Source organism: Diplotaxodon limnothrissa, linkage group LG18 (genome assembly GCF_057381915.1).
Source record: "Diplotaxodon limnothrissa isolate DT_005_m linkage group LG18, D_limnothrissa_male_GT1.1, whole genome shotgun sequence".
Classification (NCBI taxonomy): Eukaryota; Metazoa; Chordata; class Actinopteri; order Cichliformes; family Cichlidae; genus Diplotaxodon; species Diplotaxodon limnothrissa.
The window spans coordinates 18,566,959-18,587,283 of NC_140613.1; positions in this window are offsets into that span (position 1 = coordinate 18,566,959).

Consider the following 20,325-nt stretch of genomic DNA (forward strand, 5'->3'; position numbering starts at 1 on the left):
TATGTAGCCTAATAAATAATTGTGAGTGGCAGTGGAGCTCTGACCCAACAGGACAGCATGGTGGTGCTCGGAAAAGACACTCTGTCATCCGGACTATATATTTTCCTGCTGAATATTTACACCCGTGTAATCAGTCAAAGGAACAATAAATCAAGATGAATTTATTAGAGCATAGAGCAGTTTGTGGAAAGCGTTTTACAAGTCTTGAGTTGGAATATTGGACCACAAGAGTCGTAACAGAAAGCGGTCTAACTAGCAGCCTTCCTCCTTTGGAATCCAACACAACAGCCTACTTGTGAGAGCAATAAGAGCTAATGCTATTTAATAATATAATGTATAATAAAGATTACTCCAACCATCAGTTACCCAGTAACAGAAAATAAATCTCATAAAATATCTGGATAATTGATTAAAAAGAAATGTGATCATTTTTCCTATCAGTTTACAGCTGTTGGGGAGTAATACTGCTGGCCAAAATAATTATTTTTTATAATCTAAAACCGCCTCAGTTTATTGAGATGGACTTTTAGGCTTTTGCTATGTAGGCAGTTCAGTATTTCTCACCCTTTCCTGTGTTGGTCAGTGGTATCCTTCATTCCTACTGGTAGCTGCTTCACCCACCTGCTGTTATGACTAGTTTAACTTGGTACCTGCGTACTTCATATTGCTAAAGGTTATTTTGTTAGTCCAGAACGTAGGCTGCTACCGAATGAACTAGCCCAGCTTTCTGTCATTGGATTTCCATTTTAAATCCAATTAAAAATTGCATTAATTAAAAATAAAGCCCTGCATGGGGAGCTCCCTGCTGAGTCGTTATTCCAGCAGTTGAAGTCTCTTATCATCTGATCAGGGTCCATCTGTGTTGCACACACATTCCAGAGGATGTAGCATCCAAACAGCCCGTCAGGACACTGAATCTGTAGTTTGTTTTAAACAGCTGCCAAAAACTCAGTTTAATACCTTAGCTTTCTCAAAACCTCAAAAGTTCACACAAAATGTGTGCATGTCGGTCGTGTATCAACAAATGCCCTTATATCTGACCGTGTTTGTACGTTGGGTGTTTGGATGTGTCTTCATCCAAACACCTTGTGTTTTGAAAAATGCGAGGGCTTGTTGAATAAAATGTCAAAATTGTGGAATAAAATGTTTTACACGTGGGAAAAAATACAAATATGTAGTCTAATACTTACACAAATACACTGAGAGCTGAAAACCTATAATTTTACTCCTATTTATTTATTTACTGTTTACAACCACAACTCAGCCACTCAAACGTGCCCCCCCAAGTCACAAATTCACAAATTTGCACACTTTGACTTTTGCAGCACTTCTTGTGGTAAATGTGTTGCAAAACTATTACTATTATTTTGCCTGTCATCTTTATGAGTTACTAAACTTAACTGACATTCCTGGTCTCAGGTGGAAAATTACTGATAGTTTGTTATTTATTATTATTTTTATTTAGCAATTAAAGAAGAGGGCTTAAAAAAATCACTATGAAGTTGACACAGCAAATGAAACTATCAATATAAATTTTTTTTGTACCTTTCTTTAAATGTGTTTATTTTTCTTCCAGCTCAACTTTGCCATTTGAAGCCTGTGTGGATAGATTCACCTTTGAAGTGAGCCTCAAGTGGTCATTTGGTGAACTGCACTTTTTTTTGGCACCAACGCATTGGCTTCATTTTGTTTTTAGCGGCATCACACACGAAACCTCGCAAACTTTAAGACGAATACCTGCTGCTGAGAGAACTTTGGCTCTTTGCAAGGCTACTGCATAGATAGCATGCTAACACTAAAGTAGTCAAGAACCGAGAGGGATTTTAAAGCTGAGTGTATGCCGACCCCAGCCCCGCAGCCAGAGCCTGAACTTCGACAGGTAACAAAAGCAGTCATGTTTGTAGCCTCCATTTCTATCCGAGCATGCTTCTAAAGTAGAATCAACTTGGCTTTTTCATCTTTGTCTTGTGTTGTCAGCTTTGTGTTCATACCTAAATGAGACATTATTTCAGGTCATTTTACGGAGTGACGAGAAAGTAATGCAATGAGTAGTGTAACAAATTACTGTGGTGAGTAATGTAATGTGTAATACATACTTTTCTTGAGTAACAAGCTCAACATTGGGAGCCGGTACAGTAGGAATGAAGACGAGCAGATGCAATTAAAAAAGGGCACTGTATCTGCTTTGTCGTATTTACTTTTTGACTGTGACAGCTATTTTCTGACATGTCATAGACCCAATGATTCATCAAGAAATGAATCAGATGATTAATACATCATCAAAATAATTTAGTTGCTGCCTTGCAATAGTATTTCTCCCATTAACGCCTGAAAAATCGAAATTGTAACGTGGATAAACTGCAGTTCTGTGCCTCGGAGTGTGGTCTGTTCTTCTTCTTTTTTTTTACTGGCCGGACAGAAATCGATCAGTCAGTTTTCTCATTACGTGCTGAATAGGGAGGTAGAGTAGTAATTGTCACAGGGGCAGGGTGAGGTTGAGGGTAGTGGTGGTGATAATGTCTGACACTCAGGAGCTGCAAAGACTGCACAGCACAGCCTTGAAATGGAAGTCTCCAGTCCAGCAGCCATTCGGCTTTATTTTATTCCCTATTTAACTGTGTCATAACGTTGGAGGGGGCCTCATATTTATCTTGTAAATCTTCTGAAGGGAGATGGTGGTTCAGCTGCAATCGTGCATGCTTTAAAGTGAGAGAAAAAAAACCATTTAGGAGTCAAGACAATTAATTTTCTTTTCCTTATATTTTTTACTCCATCATTCAGCTAATATAAAACCGCAGTGTCAGGTTGGTTCTTCAAATCCCAATCTGTGTCAACCCCCCACTCATCAGTCTCCTAAGTTCTGATTTACAAATCAAGGCAGCATTGATTAGCGTGAAATATGATCGAAAGAGCTCATTCTGTTCACTCTAAATTCAAATTTATTCCACTGTAAGCCAATAGACAAAAATGACCTTACTGCTCGGATGCCGTTAGGAAAGTAAACTCTGAATAGAATAAATAAGACCTCATTTGTGGCTCTGATTGCTGTATTGAGATAAAGCAGCATTTTCAGCCTTAATGAAAGAGAAGAAGAAGGGGGAAAAAAATCGTCTGACACTGCATATTTTCCCTCCATTAAAACCAAATGTGTTGTTGCAGCATTAATATTCTCATAAAAAGTAGAGTTTGATTATAATTGCAGATGAATTTTGATGTAAAAATGTTCTTATAAACAGTCGATGTTTTCTGCAGAAGTTGCAGAGTTGTTTTTTGGAGACTAAAAATGCTAAGGAGTTCGATATTCCCAACAGAAATGTAAACTAGTTGAATTTGTTGGCGAAGCTGCTCTGATGAATGGAAGAAGACAGATCGTACCAAAGATTATAATGCATCCGGGACTGGAACTTAACTACGGCATGAACTATAAATAAAAATAAACAGTGGCGTAACATTTTAGAAACTCCCGTTACCTCTTGAAGCGTCCAAAACCCCCCACAAAACTTTATGCACTTTAAAAGCCTGATAATGTGTAATAAACCATGTATAACATGGGTAATTTAGTGGATTACACACTTCCAGATATATTCGCCTGGTTTACCAAACCAGGTGAACCAAATCACAATATTTCGAGCTTCATAACAAACCGATGCTGACTCCACAGCACATATTCTCTTATCTGGACCAGGGTCAAACAGCTCCTCCTGGAGAGAGAGCTGCGGGTCAGGGCAGGGTAAGTTATGTATGAGGTAGGAACACAGCGCGGGAAAGCAGCAACTGCATGGCACAGGAAGTAACCTTGATGAAAAATTCAGTTGTTTGCTGCTCCTGGCGTCCCTCAGGCATGAATAAAGTGAGGCCCAGACAGAGAGAAAAGACCTGGGCTCAGCTTGAAACTACTCACCGACCCACTGCTGAGGAGCACACACACACACACTTGGCTAGCATTAGGAGATGGGCACGAATTAAACTTTAATCACGCCTCAAATAGATTAAGCGACAGGAGCCGAGTCAGCATTTCCAAGCCCCTGCTCTGCTTCAGTTGACCATCCTCCTCTGAACTCCTACTAAATTAAATACCCACCCGTTCCAGTTTCTTTGCACCTCAGATTAACGATTAAGGAAATTAAATACTTAAACCAGGAGTCGACAACAAAAGCTGCGCATGGTTAATGTAATATTATACATAAATCCTCTGAATGAACAGCTTCTGTTTCTTGGATTTCGACTGCAGACGAAGAAGAAGAAAAAAAAAAACTAGATGCGTAAGGATGGAGATGCTTTTGAACCCTGCAGCAATCTCTTGCATCTTTGAGTCAGTGATCATTTTTACTGTGGAAAAAGCCGGATGTGTTTTTGTGCAGCCGAGGCTGGGTCAGGGTGAAGAATGACTGATATGAAGGGTTTGACCTGTCACACAGCATTTGACTTACTATCCTTGGAACAGGATAAAAGGGGAGCCAAATGTCAAGTGATACAAGTGACGCATCCTCAAACGCACATATCCGCACACAGAGAGGGATTTGGAGATGAATGGTTTATAATAAAAAAGCCCCAAAACCCACCAGCGATTCTGTGGATGGCATGTAAAAACAGTAAGATGATCATTTTCATGAAAATAATAGTCACCGGTGGCACTCGCAGTGCATGTCAGCCACAGGATTTCCATGCCCTTTTTTTCCCCTGAGTGTGTCTGTTCTTGCTGTAGGGCCCCTGTAAGCCCTTAGACCTCTTGGCAAAGCGTGGGTTGTGCCTGGTGGGGGGAGATGTGACGGATGCCGGAGCCTCGGAGCCCGCTAGCTACTCTGTGAATTTTCCCAGACTCATTTGCATTCATAAAGAGCCTATTCCTTGTCACAGAGTGTTTTCTTTTTTAGAATGCCTCCAAAAAATCCCGTGCGACTCTTGGTGGGAGTGCACCGGGAAAATCCGACTGTCAAAGACGACAAGACGAATGAATCCCTCTGTCAGACGCGTGCGGCTTCGACGATGACAGATGGAGGAGAGCTGTCCCTCCGTCGATCGGCAGGCTTCATTTTATAATGAATAAATCTGAATTTCGGCCCCTCCCGTAATTACAAGCGTTGCTTTATTTGACAGCTCTATGCGTTTGCTGATGGGGGTGTGATTGTTTGTGCGTTTGGTGGGTGGTGGCACCGACCAGGTGACAGCTTGATCTCATTTTTACATGGGCACAACTGCATTGCATTGTGTAGCGTGACTCTTGCTTTCCTGTGTTTAGCACCAGTCACCTAGAACGGTAGCTGGGTGTAAACATGCTAGTCATCGCAGCATTTCCCTCCCTCCCCTCACCTGCTCTGCCGTGAGCAAAATGTTGCAACGTTTGAAAAGTTGTTCTGTATGCAACCCTGCACTCTGACCTCTTGTGGACGAAGGGCAGGATCCTCATAAGGAATTCTCAGGCCTGGTTTCCCCGTTCTTTGATAAATGAATCCTGGTGGACCTTTTGTGTGTTTACAGCTGTTTCATAAAGCCATCACCACCATTGACATCACCAGCATCGAGCACTTAAGTTGGGGTCAATCAAAGAGAAAAGTCACAATCAGAATGAGGCGCATGATCATCTAATTAGTGAGTAGGCCTTGCCATGTTTCTTTTCACGTCATGTTGAGGCAGACAAAAAAGAATAGGGGTGTTCTTAATCTGCTACAGCATTTAGATGGGTGGTCGACATCTACATCTTCCACATGAACACAAGGACTCGAGGTGTACTGTTACCAGATGGCTTCACCTGCTGATTGTAGCTGATTGGTGCGTTATTTTTTGAAATAGGCAAATTGTTATATCGATCGAATACCAAATAAATACAGGGCCAGTATTTCTGACAGTTTCAACTTATTAAGGGAGCTTATGTAGGGAAGAGCAGTGTGTCATGACTTATGAGATAAATCATCGTCAATTTGCAAATTCTGAACACATTTTATTGACCACTGAATTACTGTGATTTTTACTATCCACAATAATGAGTTAACACACCTTTTGGCTTTTTATGTTTGGTGAAACTGGGTTTTATGGATACCTGGGATATAAATGTGCCTGTTTCTTGAGCACTTTGGGTCAACCTCTGTTGTTTAAATGTGTTATAGGATAAAAAGATATAACCACAAAAAGGGTCAGACATTTTTCATAGTGCATGTCTGTGGTATATTTTGTCATTTCCAAAAACATAATTAATTTACACACAATTTAGTGAGCTACATTCTGAACTTCGAGGGTAGAAGCATCGATCATATCATGCTAGTGTTAACACAATAGCAGTGCCAACGATACTATCGATATTTGGATCGATCCGCCCATTGAGACAGCGATAAGGTGCAGACCAACCAGACCAACATTTAGGAGTACACAAAACATAGGAGAACAAAATAAAATGATGTTGCCCACAGGTGGCAGGTGGTCCACTTGGCCTATTACCCATAATCTGACTCTTCCTCAATTGCACTCAGTGCTACCACGGGCCTCTAAAAGGCACTCAAGATGCCTGGGTGGGGGCTCTTTTGGCCTGAACACCCTTGGGGAGAAAACACTTATTAGGATATGAACTTGTTTTCCTACACAGTCTTATTTTCTGTCGGCCTAACCAAAGGAAAGACTTTCACCAGTATCACCAAGGCAACACCTAAAGAAAACATCAGCCTTTAAAACATCACAAAGCTCTTTGTTTGAGTGTATTCTTTTATACACGTGTGTGTAAATATGTGCTGTTTGCATAGGTAATGAAGAGGACCTGCTTTACAGTCTGAATACGGGCGAGCTAGCTTACTGCTTTTAGATTATATGCCACGTAGCTTGTTCAGCTGCAAACTCCTGCAAGGATTACCCTTAATTATACTGTTCAACGTGTCATAAGTTAGTTTGGATCCAACTCAAAGTGAATATTCAGTCAACATGAGCTGGAGCTATGGGTCTGTGTTATGTTAGGCCAGTTCAAAGTTGTTAAAACATGGATTTGGAAGCGTGGTTTGTTGTTTCCCTGCCAAAACGTATGCATTAATCTTGGAAGATTAATACTGTAAATCTCTTCTGCTTGTGAAAGTATGAGTTGGACAAAAAGACATGATCAGTCAGTAAACCTGCAGACTACAGACAGCCCTGCTGATGTCATGTGTTTGGACCTCAGTGATCAAAGACCAGCAGTTTATATTAGTCAGTTTTTCCGAAGCCACAATACCACAAGTGCTTAATTGTACATTTTTTATTAATATTTTTACTGTTTTGGTTTTTTCTAAATATAAAACTAAATAGAATTTGCTGTAATTGTGATTTAAAGGTCTCAATTATTAGCACATAATTTACTGTCTAAATGTAATTTGCTGAGTTGTTGTTTGTAATAACCTTCCTCCTTCAATGACAGAAAATAAAAAGGCTTTGAAGAGCATTTTGTTTTTACCCACAAAACAGCCGAAAACAACAGAGCAAGTTGAATGTGGGCAGCACAGATTCTCAAAAACCCTCAAAGAACACGGTGCAAGTGGAGGATGATAAAAAAGGAGAACATCTGGTGAGCAGAGCACAGTGCCAGGACAAGACAAAGCCATGTGTCTGGCAATCATATACCTACACACACACAGGGAACACAAACACACATGCACACAGACCCAAACATTCATTCATGCATGCACACTCAAATCTGCCTGCCCCCAAACTTGCAAACAAGCAAAAAAAAAAAAATCCCCCCTACACACAGACACACACACATACACACCCATACACCTTCATTGTGCCAGCGCTCATGCACAGCAGGGTGCAGTTAGAGCGAAAGAAAAAAAGTAGGATGTGATTGGAGAGTCCACTGTTCAGGCAAGACTAATCTGCATACTCAGAGGCTTAGAAGTGAATATGCATGAGAGAATAAAATGATATGCCTTGAAGCAGACCACCCGCTCTCTTTGGATTACTGTACCCACCTCCGAGCCTTTTATCTTCTTGTTGGCATGCAATCAAGCTGATTTAGTGTGCACTTGCTGATGGCTTTACACAACAGATAGGCCTTATAAGGTACATAACCTGTTGAGAAAGAAAAAAAAAATAATGTCAAGAAAAAGGTTGATTTGCGCTTAAAATGTCACCAAAAGTGGTTAAAAAAATACTTTTGCCCATATGTTTTTTGGCCATAGTTTTTTTTTATTTTTTTTATGTCTGATTCAGTTAACTGTAAGTAGATTCAACCATCTGCAGACAGAGAAGCAAAACAGAGAAAATGAATATTTGGAAGAATTGCACAGTATTAGACACAGAGCTCTGATGACCCATCAAATATTGAAGAAATGTCTGCTGGAACAGACTTCAGACAGACTTCCTCTAAGACTGTCCCTGCCAATGAATGAATATTTCATTTCAGAAAATAAAGTGGCCCTGAGAGGCACCATTACCAAACATTCTCCACGTTTAGCTGAAAGTTAGGGTGAAATGATAAGAGCCGTCCATGCATAACACAATCTGATGGGGTAATGCATTGGCATCACATTAGCATGACTGTATTTGACTGAATGACTCTGTGTGTGTGTGTGTGTGTGTGTGTGTGTGTGTGTGTGTGTGTGTGTGTGTGTGTGTAGGTTTTCCCAAATGACTAAAATGAGAAACTGGAGAACTCAAATCACATGGCTTTTCAATTTATCATCTTCCTCATTTAGTAAGAAGAAACAAAAGTCAAAGATGTTTAAAACTCACCTCGCATGCAGTTAGAGCTGTCGTTCGACGCTTTGGGGCAGTAATCTAATTTTGAAGAAAAAAAGCATGCAATATGTTTGAACTATGGGCAGCACAGTTGTGGAGAGGTTAGCGGGTTTAAGATTGGCCTTGTGATGACCTGTCCAGGGTGTACCCCGCCTTTCACCCTGTGTCTGCTCCAGGCTCTACTGCCCCTAGAGTAATATGTGCAGAGTATGGTTCAGCAAAGCCATGTTGGATTAAGCAATATCCTACCTGAAGAAGATGGTGTAAGGATGACAGACAGAAAAGCATACAGTGCTTAACAAATTTAATAAACCACCACCCAGTGTGAGGTTTATGTCCTAAATTAACAGTACTGGTAATTTGCTAATCGCCCAAAAAAATTTTTTATGTTACAGTCTGTGCAAGCTATTTAATCAAGATGATAGTTTTAATACTAAAATATAATTATTATTATCCATCAATTTTCTAATTCACTGTTTTACAAAGAAGGAGAAACTAACTGTAGAAAAGCACAAATTAATTTTTTTTACTTGCATTCCTGAACCGAAAAAATAATTTTATTGGTTAAATATTAAGCTTTAGCAATTTATGTCTTCTCAGACAAGTCCAATGTGCTCAAATTTGGTTATAAAAACATGAATTTGGTTAAATATCATTTTAAACTATTTGGTTATAAACTTGTTTTTGACAGATTTCTAAACTATTTGTTTTCCTTATTTTTATGACAGGTGATCTAATAAATTTGTTTATTTATCTTCATAGCTGTGCTTTCTATGTGCACTTATGCAAACGCAAATGGATGCTGATCTTTTTTCTTTTTTTTGCTGGATTGTAGGTCCACTCTGTCCTCTCTCCGAGGACGTGAAGTTAAAAAACAATTTTAAATCCTGAGTGGTGAGACCACAGGAATGTTTTCTGCTTTCAATTCATCTTCGCTGAGTTTAAGTGTCGAGAAAGCGGTGGCATTCCTGCAGCTTGTTTGTGTCGGTCTTCTTTAATTGTACAAAGTTCAATTCTCCACATTCACTATCTTTTACTAATAACAAGTCCTGCAGCATTCTTTTAAGCAATGTTGCGCTGAAATTGTTGAAGTATTTGACCATGCACCTTCCACTTCCACCTTTTTAAAAACACCTCATGTATAGCACTGTATTTATGTAATTCTTTTCACAACATCAGAGTCACATTTTTAAACATACAGATATAGCACATTATTCTTTTGTTTGCATCACTTCCGTGACCACACAGGACCAAACACCAATCAGTCTAACATGCGTGTTTATGGGAAGGAAGCTGAGCGATTCAGCTGGGGTTCAAACCAGGAAACAACTTGCTGTGAGGTGACCAGTTTAACCACTATGCCACCAAGCATGCTACCCAGCTGTTCCCAGTTAGCATGTATAGTTGTGCTGTTTTTAAGAACTTCACAAGTCTTCCCGTCTTTTGCGTACGCCATCTGAACTAAAAAAAAGAAAAGAAAAAAAGAAGAAGAAACAGAGAGGTACGTGGGTTGCAATAAAATCACGTGGGGCTATTAAACTATCATTTCTCAGTTTCAGTATTTGACACTTTCACTTTGGTTTAAATCATTAGCAAATAATTGCATTTTGTTCTAACACATATTTTACACATACTTTATTTTGGAAAGAGGTTTGCACACTCCTGCTGAAGGAGCTTGAATTTCCTTTCCACTGGATGCTACCCGTACCACTTAATTCTCTTCCATTACATTTATTTAACAGCATTATTTACTAACTCCTTGGCTGAGGGTTGTTTAAAGTTTACATATAAAACAAACAATCACCTTATAAATTATGCATTATAATGGAATACACTACCTAAGCAAACCAGTGTTCAGTGCTCAGACGGAATCGAAATGAAGTGGTGGTGCAGCTGCATACAGTAGGATTCAATTGTGAGGGAAAACTGGATGCTGTTTTGCCCTTTTATGACTAAATTTAAGTGAAGGGAGATTGGAGGAAAAAGAGAACCTGTAGGAAGTCACACAGCAACTCATCACAAACATATTTCATGTGTACAGCAAGCTACACTGCATTGCCGAAAATATTCAGTCACCCATCCAAATAATTGAATTAAGATGTTCCAAGCACTTCCATGGCCACAGGTGTATAAAATCAAGCACCTAGGCATGCAGACTGCTTTTACAAACATTTGTCCAAGAATGTGTTCCTCTTAGTGACTTCCAGCATGGTACTGTGATAGGATGTCACCTGTGCAATATTCCAAAGCCAGCTGTTAGTGGCGTTCTAAAAAAGTAGAAGTGATTGGGAATAACACAGCCACAAAATCACAGAGAGGGGTCAGCAGAGTGTGCAGACAACCCCAGACGTCATGTGGCCTTCAGATTAGCTCAAGAACAGTGCGCAGAGAGCTTCATGGAATGAGCTTCCATGGCCGATCGGCTGGATCCAAGCCTTACATCACCAAGTAGAATGCAAAGCGTTGGATGCAGTGGTGTAAAGCATGCCGCCACTGGACTCTAGAGCAGTGGAGCTGTGATCTGTGGATGGACAAGTCCCTCTTCTCTGTCTGGTAATGATGAATCTGCATTTAGCAGTAGCCAGGAGAATGGTATTTGTCTGACTGCTTTGAGCTAGGTGTAAAGTTTGGTGGAGGGGAATTATGGTGTGGGGATGTTTCTCAGGAGTTGGGCTCAGCCCCTTAGTTACAGGGAAAGAACTCTTAATGCTTTAACACAGCGGTTCCCAAACTTTTTTCGCTAGGCCCCCCCTTTGTTTTACAAGAAAAATGTTGCCCCCCGCGCATACACGCACGCACTAACACATCCTCCAACCACACACACCCATATTTTGCTCCATTGCGGTTTATTTCACACCTCAAACATTTAGTAAACAATTAAGCAAATACAAATAATCTGCAGGTAGTAAGAAAATAAACTACTAACACTTTTACGCTACGTCCGCGCCTACACGGGTATTTTTGAAAACGCAGCTGTTTCGTCCAAACATAAACGGCGTTTCGAATCACCAAAAACTGAGATTTTTTAAAACTCCTTTTTTGCGTTTAAGTGTGGACGAGGAATACAGAGTTCGTTACACAACGTTAAAGGTATGTGCCTTTTTTTCACGTCACGCTGTGCGCCACGTTATTGTTTACATGAGATGAATTGCAGAATGGCAGATAGTCAGATTAACAGCATTTTGTCTCTATCTTCAGGTTTTACACGCTTACATACACACACGCAGTTACTGTCCCTCCATTTAGAAAGGCAGAGGTGTCACGGTGTAATTGTTTTACATGTAGTTGTAATAATATTCGACATTGCTATCAATACATTTTTTAAAAACTGCCTCTCTGTGCAAAATGGGTTTAAAAACATAAACAACTGTGGGATGTCGTCTGTGAAGGTCCTCAGTCATCCAGGTCATCGTAGTCTAAGGAGCTTGCAAAGAAAAGCGTCTGGACTTCTTTAAGTTGCTTGAAGATGTTTCACCTCTCATCCGAGAAGCTTCTTCAGTTCTAAGGTCAAATGGCGGAGGGAACTCAAAACTGGATTATAGTTGGTGTCGTAAACCACCGCCTCTGTTCAAAGATGGTCGCTCACAGTGGACATAGATGGCTTCATTCACTCCTCTTTCAAACCATCTGTCCACTCTGTCCAAACTGTGAACACTGGCTCTTCTATGTTGTGCCATACGTACCTCCACAGGACAAGACTCAGCAGTCCATCTGCATCTTAAGGATAAAGGACACTCTTTCGAGGATGCCAATGTTCACATTGGTTCCCTCCCCAGACACCTTAACGCCCACTCACATCCTGGGCCATCTGACCTCAGGAAATCGCATGATAAGGTGAGGCCAGGTTTCACAATGAGCTCACCCGAAACCCTGGCTGATTGGGACCCACACCCAGTTTCACACCTTGGCTCAGGTGATTAGAGGATCATCAGGGGTCCTTTTGTCCCTCTGTGGGGGGGTTACTCCCACTAGGTTTAAATCTGGGACTCTCCACCATTTGACCTTAGAACTGAAGAAGCTTCTTGGATGAGAGGTGAAACGTCTTCAAGCAACTTAAAGAAGTCCAGACGCTTTTCTTTGCAAGCTCCTTTGACAACTGTGGGATACCGTTTGTCCGTGATTTAGACAGGGGGAACAAATTGCGGCAGGATCAGCCTGATATTATTTGTATCCTGCTGTAACTTTACTGTATAAAGAGCTAACATCTCCAAAATGTCAGGAGTAGTTAGTCATTACCACAAGTGTGTGTGAACTAAAAATCAAGAATGTGGGATACTGTTTCTCTGTGATTTGGAGAGCAATTATGCAGGGGAGACCTACCTTGGCAGGTGTGCAGGTGAAACCAAAGGGAAGATATGCTTCACCATATTTTCTAGTCTTTGGCTTAGAATGAAGTTGGTTTGGAAACATATTCAGTTATGCTTCATCTCCTGCTTTGCGTTTGTGTGGGCGCCCCGTGCTAGCAGTGTCCAAGCGTTGTTGTTGTTTTTTTTTTCCCTTCATACCGCGCCTCCCCTGCAATGGCTCTGCGCCCCCCCTAAGGGGTGGGCCTCACACTTTGGGAAGGTCTGCTTTAACATATGAAGATACTTTGGATTATTTCATGCTTCCTACTTTGTGGGGACAGTTTGAAGATGGCTCCTTCCTGTTATAACATGACTGTGCACCAGTGCACAAAGTAAGGTCTGACATCACAAATGTCCTTACGGAAGAACAGTCAAAAATTTCCATAAACACTCCTAAACCTGTGGAAAGACTTCCCAGAAGAGCTGAAGCTGTTATAGCTGCAAAAGGTGGGCTGACATCATATTAAACCCTATGGATTAAGAACTCAAGTTCATATGCATGTAAAGACCAATGATGAATACTTTTGGCAATTTAGTGTACGTATGACTTAAATAAACAGTAAACAATAGACAATAATTACAATGCTAATTAGATTCATTATCATAACCAGTTATATATTCACTATCCATCATTTTGGTTACATTTAATAGACAGCAAAGTAGAATAAAAACTGATGTAATAACAACAACGACTGACAGTGTCACACTAGATGAGACATTCATATGAGTCATACATGTGAGATAACCCCAACTACAATAAGACATGTAGTCACCATCGTCTTAACATAGAAGGTTGGAGTGTGTGGTACAGGAGCAGCAGAGTTTTAGAGCGACAAGAGCATGCACACGCTTTGCCCAACATCCTGCCTTCAATCATTTTTTAGTGCGTGTTTGCATTTAGACGCAGTCACTGACACAAATGTCAGAGCGTGCACGGTGTATACCGAGAGGAGCAGTAGAGGTCATCGCTGAGTAACAACACCTGCAGAATCTCTGCTTCCCCTTCTACCCTTGAATTCTCCTGGCACAGAAAGAAAAGACAAAGAGAGGGTGAGAGCCAGAAAAAGATGTCCGCAGTGTGGAAATAGTTAAAGCCATAAAGACGTACAGTACCTCAGCCCTGACCCCATGCCCTCCTAGGCATCCCTCTGCGCAGAATTCTTATTCCCTACCAAACTGACAAAGTGTTTTTAATCTTTTCTTTCCCTCTCTCCTGGAGATTGGGGAAACAAAAATCAATAGCTCCTGGCAGGCGATCTAGCAGGCTGGTGAATTACAGGGTCTATGCTGCAACCACAGCGCTGCATCACAGGGACCTTGGAATGAGAGACCTTGGGAGAGACATCAGAGACACAAAGGTTGCAGGGTCACTCTTGGTCCGCAGTCTGAGGAGAGAGGTATTTACTGCCTCGGCCAGCTCGCCGCTATGAAAAATAACTGCCACTCAGCACAGAGAGGGATGGCTGAGGTGAGAGAGGGAGACAGACAGGCAGGGAGCCTGGTGGTGTTTGTATAAGCAGCTTAAATGTTGGTAGCTGCAATAAAATGTATAACACGCGTTATGTGCTATGTGCCGCACAGGTATGATGTCAGGCTGGAGACTAATGCTTTTTTCCTTCTTTCACACAAACAGGAAATGATTCATTAGCGTTTGGTGATTTAGAACGTGGCAGCGCTGGCCGATCAATATGCATGGGCCCATCTGTCAATACGTGATTTCTGCTGGTAATTAGCCGATGTGGGCCAGTGGTTGTGAATATTGCCTGGCAACTGACAGCCTGGTTGTTTCTGTCATCACTTGGGGGGTGCACAGGTGGTGGCAGCTCACAGTCGATCAATAAAATACTGTGCTTCAAGGCCCAAACCAGCTTCATAAAGACATCTACTGTGATAAAATATGGGGTTTAGAGGCGGTTCCAAATTTTCATTTCGATATAAAGGAGGGTCCAGATTTATGGCCAAAGAGTCAAAGACATTCAGTTATGAGACACAAATAACACCAATGAAAATTACAGGTTTAAATGAATGTTTAAGCAAACGTACATTTCTGTATCCAAGGCACTATTGAGAAAATGTGTCAGATCACTCAATTATAACTGCTCAAGACAGCTGGCAGCAAGACAATTAAGAGTGTGAAAATGATAATGATGATTATGATGGAGATTTTTTTAAAATTGCTTTGTTTTCAAAGCAGGAAGAGCTTTACGGGCATTATGTGCAACCCTGAGTTTGTAGCTACAACTGATATGAATTTCAGCATTGCTTCAACTGTTGGCTTAAAGTAAATCTAATAATTACCCTCCTATTATTCTCCACCAAAAACTATGCATCTCTAAATCTTTTATTCTACTAAATAATCACAGAGCATGTTCCTTTAAAGGCTGAGGGAAACATATTAGGTTACATTTACCAACCAAATAATTTGTCATGGAACCAACAAGCATTTGTCGCAAGTCAGCCAACACAACCACATTGACTTGAAGAATGGGATGCCATCCCACAGCAGTATGTGACCAAGCTGGTGACCAGCATGAGGAGGAGATGCCAGGCTGTTGTGGCTGTGTGTGATCCTTCCACATGCTACTGAGGCCTCCGGCTTGTCAAATGAATAAATTATTAAATTAAATTCCAACTCTCAACTACTCGACTCTGCTGGTCAACCCACAAATCCATTTTCCTCACATATGTGGCACCAAGAGGAAATAAATAGGCTTTCCAGTGGTATAAGATTTATTACCAAGAAGCACTGTTGCAACAAAAATACAAGAAATAGTCACTCAAACTCAATTTTCCTTACTTTTTGTGCTAAGTGTATATACCGTTAAAGTGGTCAACATTAAACATCTTTAAAGTTTCAACTGATGAGGTCAGCTGAGGCTTCAGTTCAAACACTTCATTTCTGGCATTTTTTTTTCAACCCTTGGATCTGAATGATGTCAACAAAAGCTCTAGCTATGAGCAGAGAAGTCGAGAAATTTACGAGGGGTGGCCAACCAGAAGAAAGCTGCCTTAAAAAGTGAGTGTGTAGGCCTTTTGTTACACAGGACTGTGAAGGTCCATCTGGTAACCACCAGTCATGAGGAAAATGTATGTATTTCTTGACCCGTTGCGAGTGGTAGTTGCTAGCATAAAATTGGTTGCAAAGAGGTATAAGGTGCTGCACCAGAAACTTCTTTTCAGTTGCGTAAGTCAGTGACAGAATACCACAGTTTGTTTAGTTTGCATGGAATATCCCGACTTGTCTGCACAGACTTCCGAACTACTCACTTTCAAATTACAAGCTGCACCTTTTGAAATGTGTTGGTAACGGCAGTAAAGCAAACAGGTTGGCATTTACATGCAAAGCACGAGCCAGCAACCAAAACGCTGACAAGCAGGTTGGTGCACCCCCCTCTTTAAGACTGATTTCATCTAGGGACAAACAGCAACCATTTGCGCAACATTTTTGGAGTACACAATTTGCCCTAGTGGTGGTTGTTAGCTGAGGGTCGCTGGTCTGTTTCTAGACCTCTGTGTATGTGCCTTTAGCAATCAGTTTCACAGCAACTACTTGCAACCAGTCAGAGAAAACATATTTTTCCCTAGCAGAGGTTGCCAGGAGGTTGCAGACTGGTTGCAGATGGTTGAGGTGTTAAAATGGCATTTTTCAGGCAGAGTGGACTGATTGGCTGTACAAAACTAAAAAAAAAGAAAGATATATTTGAATTTTTACTCTCAAACTTCAGCAAAAAGAATAAAAAATAGCACTGGAAATAATAGGTCAACTTTAAAAATTTAAAGGTGGATTCACAAGTAGGTATGCTGTGCACAGACTGCAACATGATGCAAAAATGATCACCAAGAGACACAAAATGCCTACACAGGGAGACAAAACAACCATGAACAGAAACAAAAATGATTACAAAAGACAGGGCTGCTCTGTGCCTCTTTCAGTGTGGGTGTCTTGCACCTAGTATGTAGGAGGCATTGCTGGCCTCCTGCAGCTACGGACCCATTGTCTTATAAACCATCCACAATCATCACACACTGTAAAGCGGGGCTGTAGGAAAAAACAAAAGTGACCAAAATACTCGTGTTTTTATTACTCTGTCCAGAAACTGTACATACCATAAGGTCATGTCTTAAATAGTTGAATTTCTTGAGCTCCTTAACACCTAATTACCCAGAGCTAGCTGTCAAATTTAGATATATTGATTTCATTTAGGCCTCAGTTCGTTTTCTGCTACACTTGTAGCTGCAGTATAAGGAGCTTATTGAACGGTGCTGCCTCGTGTCAATAAAACAATTGCATTCGTTGAACTCTAAACATGAAATCCAGAGAAATTTACATTTGCTCTTAAACTGTTTATCTTCAGCACAACACCTGAGCTGTGACATATGTTATAATCCTTCATTTAATCCTCACAATATGTGTCCAGGTTCATAAGTTCACTCAGAAAGAAAAGCCAACAAGCAGGGCTGGTGTAAACTCCTGCAGAAGGATGCCTCTCTGTCTCTCACTGGCATTTGCATATTAGAGTGTTTTCTGGGGAAAATGAGCTGTAGAAATTAATTCAGGATTAATTGGTGCCTTTATCTCGTTAGGACAATCTAATTTAGGGGATGATGGAATTGTTTAGACTCCCTTTTGCATAATTGGATTGCGGTGAATGGCTGTCATTACCGTCTTTTTAGCATCGTCTGTGGGCCCCCTCTCTCTCTTGCAGGCCCCAGCCTCATAAAGAGCAATCATGTGTTACGCCAGTGTTTTGCTAACCCCTGGAACACACCAAGCACGCTGCAAGAGGCAAGCATGTGGCTAACCGCGCAGTAGTGATTAACTCTCTTTTCAGAGCCATTAGCATTACAGCAAGCAGCACACTGTTGGGGAGATTTCACATGAACACATAGGCGCACGGCTAACAGCACAGCGATCATCGCCTGTTGGAGACAGCAATTAGTTTTTAGTCTCAGCCCCTGTTATGTTCTGTGGTTTGTTTTTCTGACAGCATTACTTGATCCCCCCCCCCCTCTGGAGGAGCTGGACGTGACATCTCAAAAATCTCTCAATGCTTTTTGAGAGGCTTTCATTTTCCTTTCTTTTCTTGTCCAGTGCATTTCCGACACATTTCACCCTTTCATTATTTCCACAATATCTCTGAGACAGTGTGCTGGGTTTTTTTCAACGTGGGATGAAAATCAATAGTAAAGGAGCAGAGCTCATGTAAAAGATCACTCACTGGAATACCTGATCTTCTCACTTCAACAACATTGATGTAACTATGGAAACAAGTTCTCAGGATGAACAGGGATATGTCTATCTACTGACAAAAGGCTTCTTTATGTCTCTCCCAGCCAGTTACCCCATGCCACAGCACAAGAGAAGCTTATATCTGGTGCTCCCCCACTATGATACTGTCATCATTTTTCTGAAAGCACAAATTGTTTAGATATTATTCTGCGGCCGCTCTCTGGTAAACAAGGCTGAGTGAAATCTAATCTATGGTGCTGATACTCAGGCTGTGCCAGGCTAATTGAGTTGATGTAGTCTGTCCTTCTAGGAGCTGGTCATACTGTAAAGACAGACTCTATCAAGTCATATAGTTCATGTATTGTACTTACTAGACGTGTCTTGCTTTTATATTGTCACTAGGAGTGTCACGAGTCTCCAAATCCAAACAGTTTGGTTCACACCTTGAGGTTTTAGACATTGTTTAGGGGGGGAAAATATCTTTTTTTATCATGTATTTTCATTTCATTGTTACATAAAGCATCTCCACATGGCAAAGGCCTCACTCACACAGGCCTAGAGACCACTTGGCAATTCACTGACAACCTCCACTAACCAGGGAAAAATGAAACTTGAAAAAGCGCTACACAAAGCAGAGACAGAGAAACAGTGGTGCACAAAAGGCACAACTTTTACTTTCATAGTGAACAATTTTCGTTTCACAACAGCTCGACTAATAATCAGAAAGTGCTTCCAAACAAGTTGTTATCTTTTAGATAAACTACAGGCGCCCTCTGCGAGTAACCAAAGCCACTGAAAGCAGATTATTAATATAGCACTTCCGACCAGTTTCACCTAGCGACAGCAAGCAACTTCCCACAGCCACTTGCCAACAGCTCTGGTATATACATTGTTCTCTAGCAATGTTTATGGTCTAGCAGTGGAACCATGAGTGCCTTTAGGTCTTTGTGACTGAGGATAAGCAATTGATTTGACTATGACGAAATCAAAATTTGCTGGTTTGAAGACAACAACTTCAAGCAAACACTCACAACCAGTGGAGGAGAGCTCATTTTTCCCTAACAACCAGTGGTTGCCGGAGAGTCACTGAGCAGTCTCTAAACCAGCGTTTAACACAATAGTGCCCAGCAGACTGTTCACAAAGCTGAGGGATCTAGAACTCAACAGCCGTCTGTGTGCATGGGTGTTGGACTTCCTCACTGGCAGAACTCAGGTGGTGAGGGTGGGTAGATGCGTCTCTAACAGCATCACCATCAACACAGGAGCACCACAGGGATGTGTCCTCTCGCCACTGCTCTACTCCCTCTACACTTCAGACTGTGTGGCCACCCACGGCTCCAACACCATTGTGAAGTTTGCTGATGACACAGTGGTGTTGGGCACCAGCTCCAACAACGATGAGCGGCCTACGTGGATGAAGTGAAGAATCTGGCAACATGGTGCCAGGATAACCATCTCCAGCTGAACGTCGGCAAGACCAAGGAGCTGGTGCTGGACTTCAGAAGGAGTCCGCACAGAGACTACAAGCCCATTACCATCCATGGAGCTCCAGTGGAGAGGGTCCAGTCCTTCAAGTATTTCGGTGTCCACATCTCCTCAGACCTGATATGGTCTGCCCACATTCAGGTCCAGACCAAAATGGCTAGGCACCGCCTGTATTACCTCTGACAACTGAGGAAGTTCAGGGTCTCACCAGGGATCCTCAGGACCTTCTATGCAGGTGCTGTGGAGAGCATCCTCACACAGAACATCACATCCTGGTTTGGGAACAGCTGTGTTAAGGACCAAAAAGCTCTTCAGAGAGTGATCCGTACACACCCGCCCTCTCACATCATTCATAAGTGACTGAGACAGGACTCTCTTCTAGACACTCTAAACCCACCGGCACATTGTACATTTTAAATTCTTTTAATTTTAAATATGTTCATATTGTCTATTTTGTAAAATGTTCAGATTGTCTATTCTTATTTAATTCACTTAATGTACAGAATTCACCTGCTTGCTGCATACATGCTACTACTGCACATTCACCTAATGTATATAATATATAAGGTA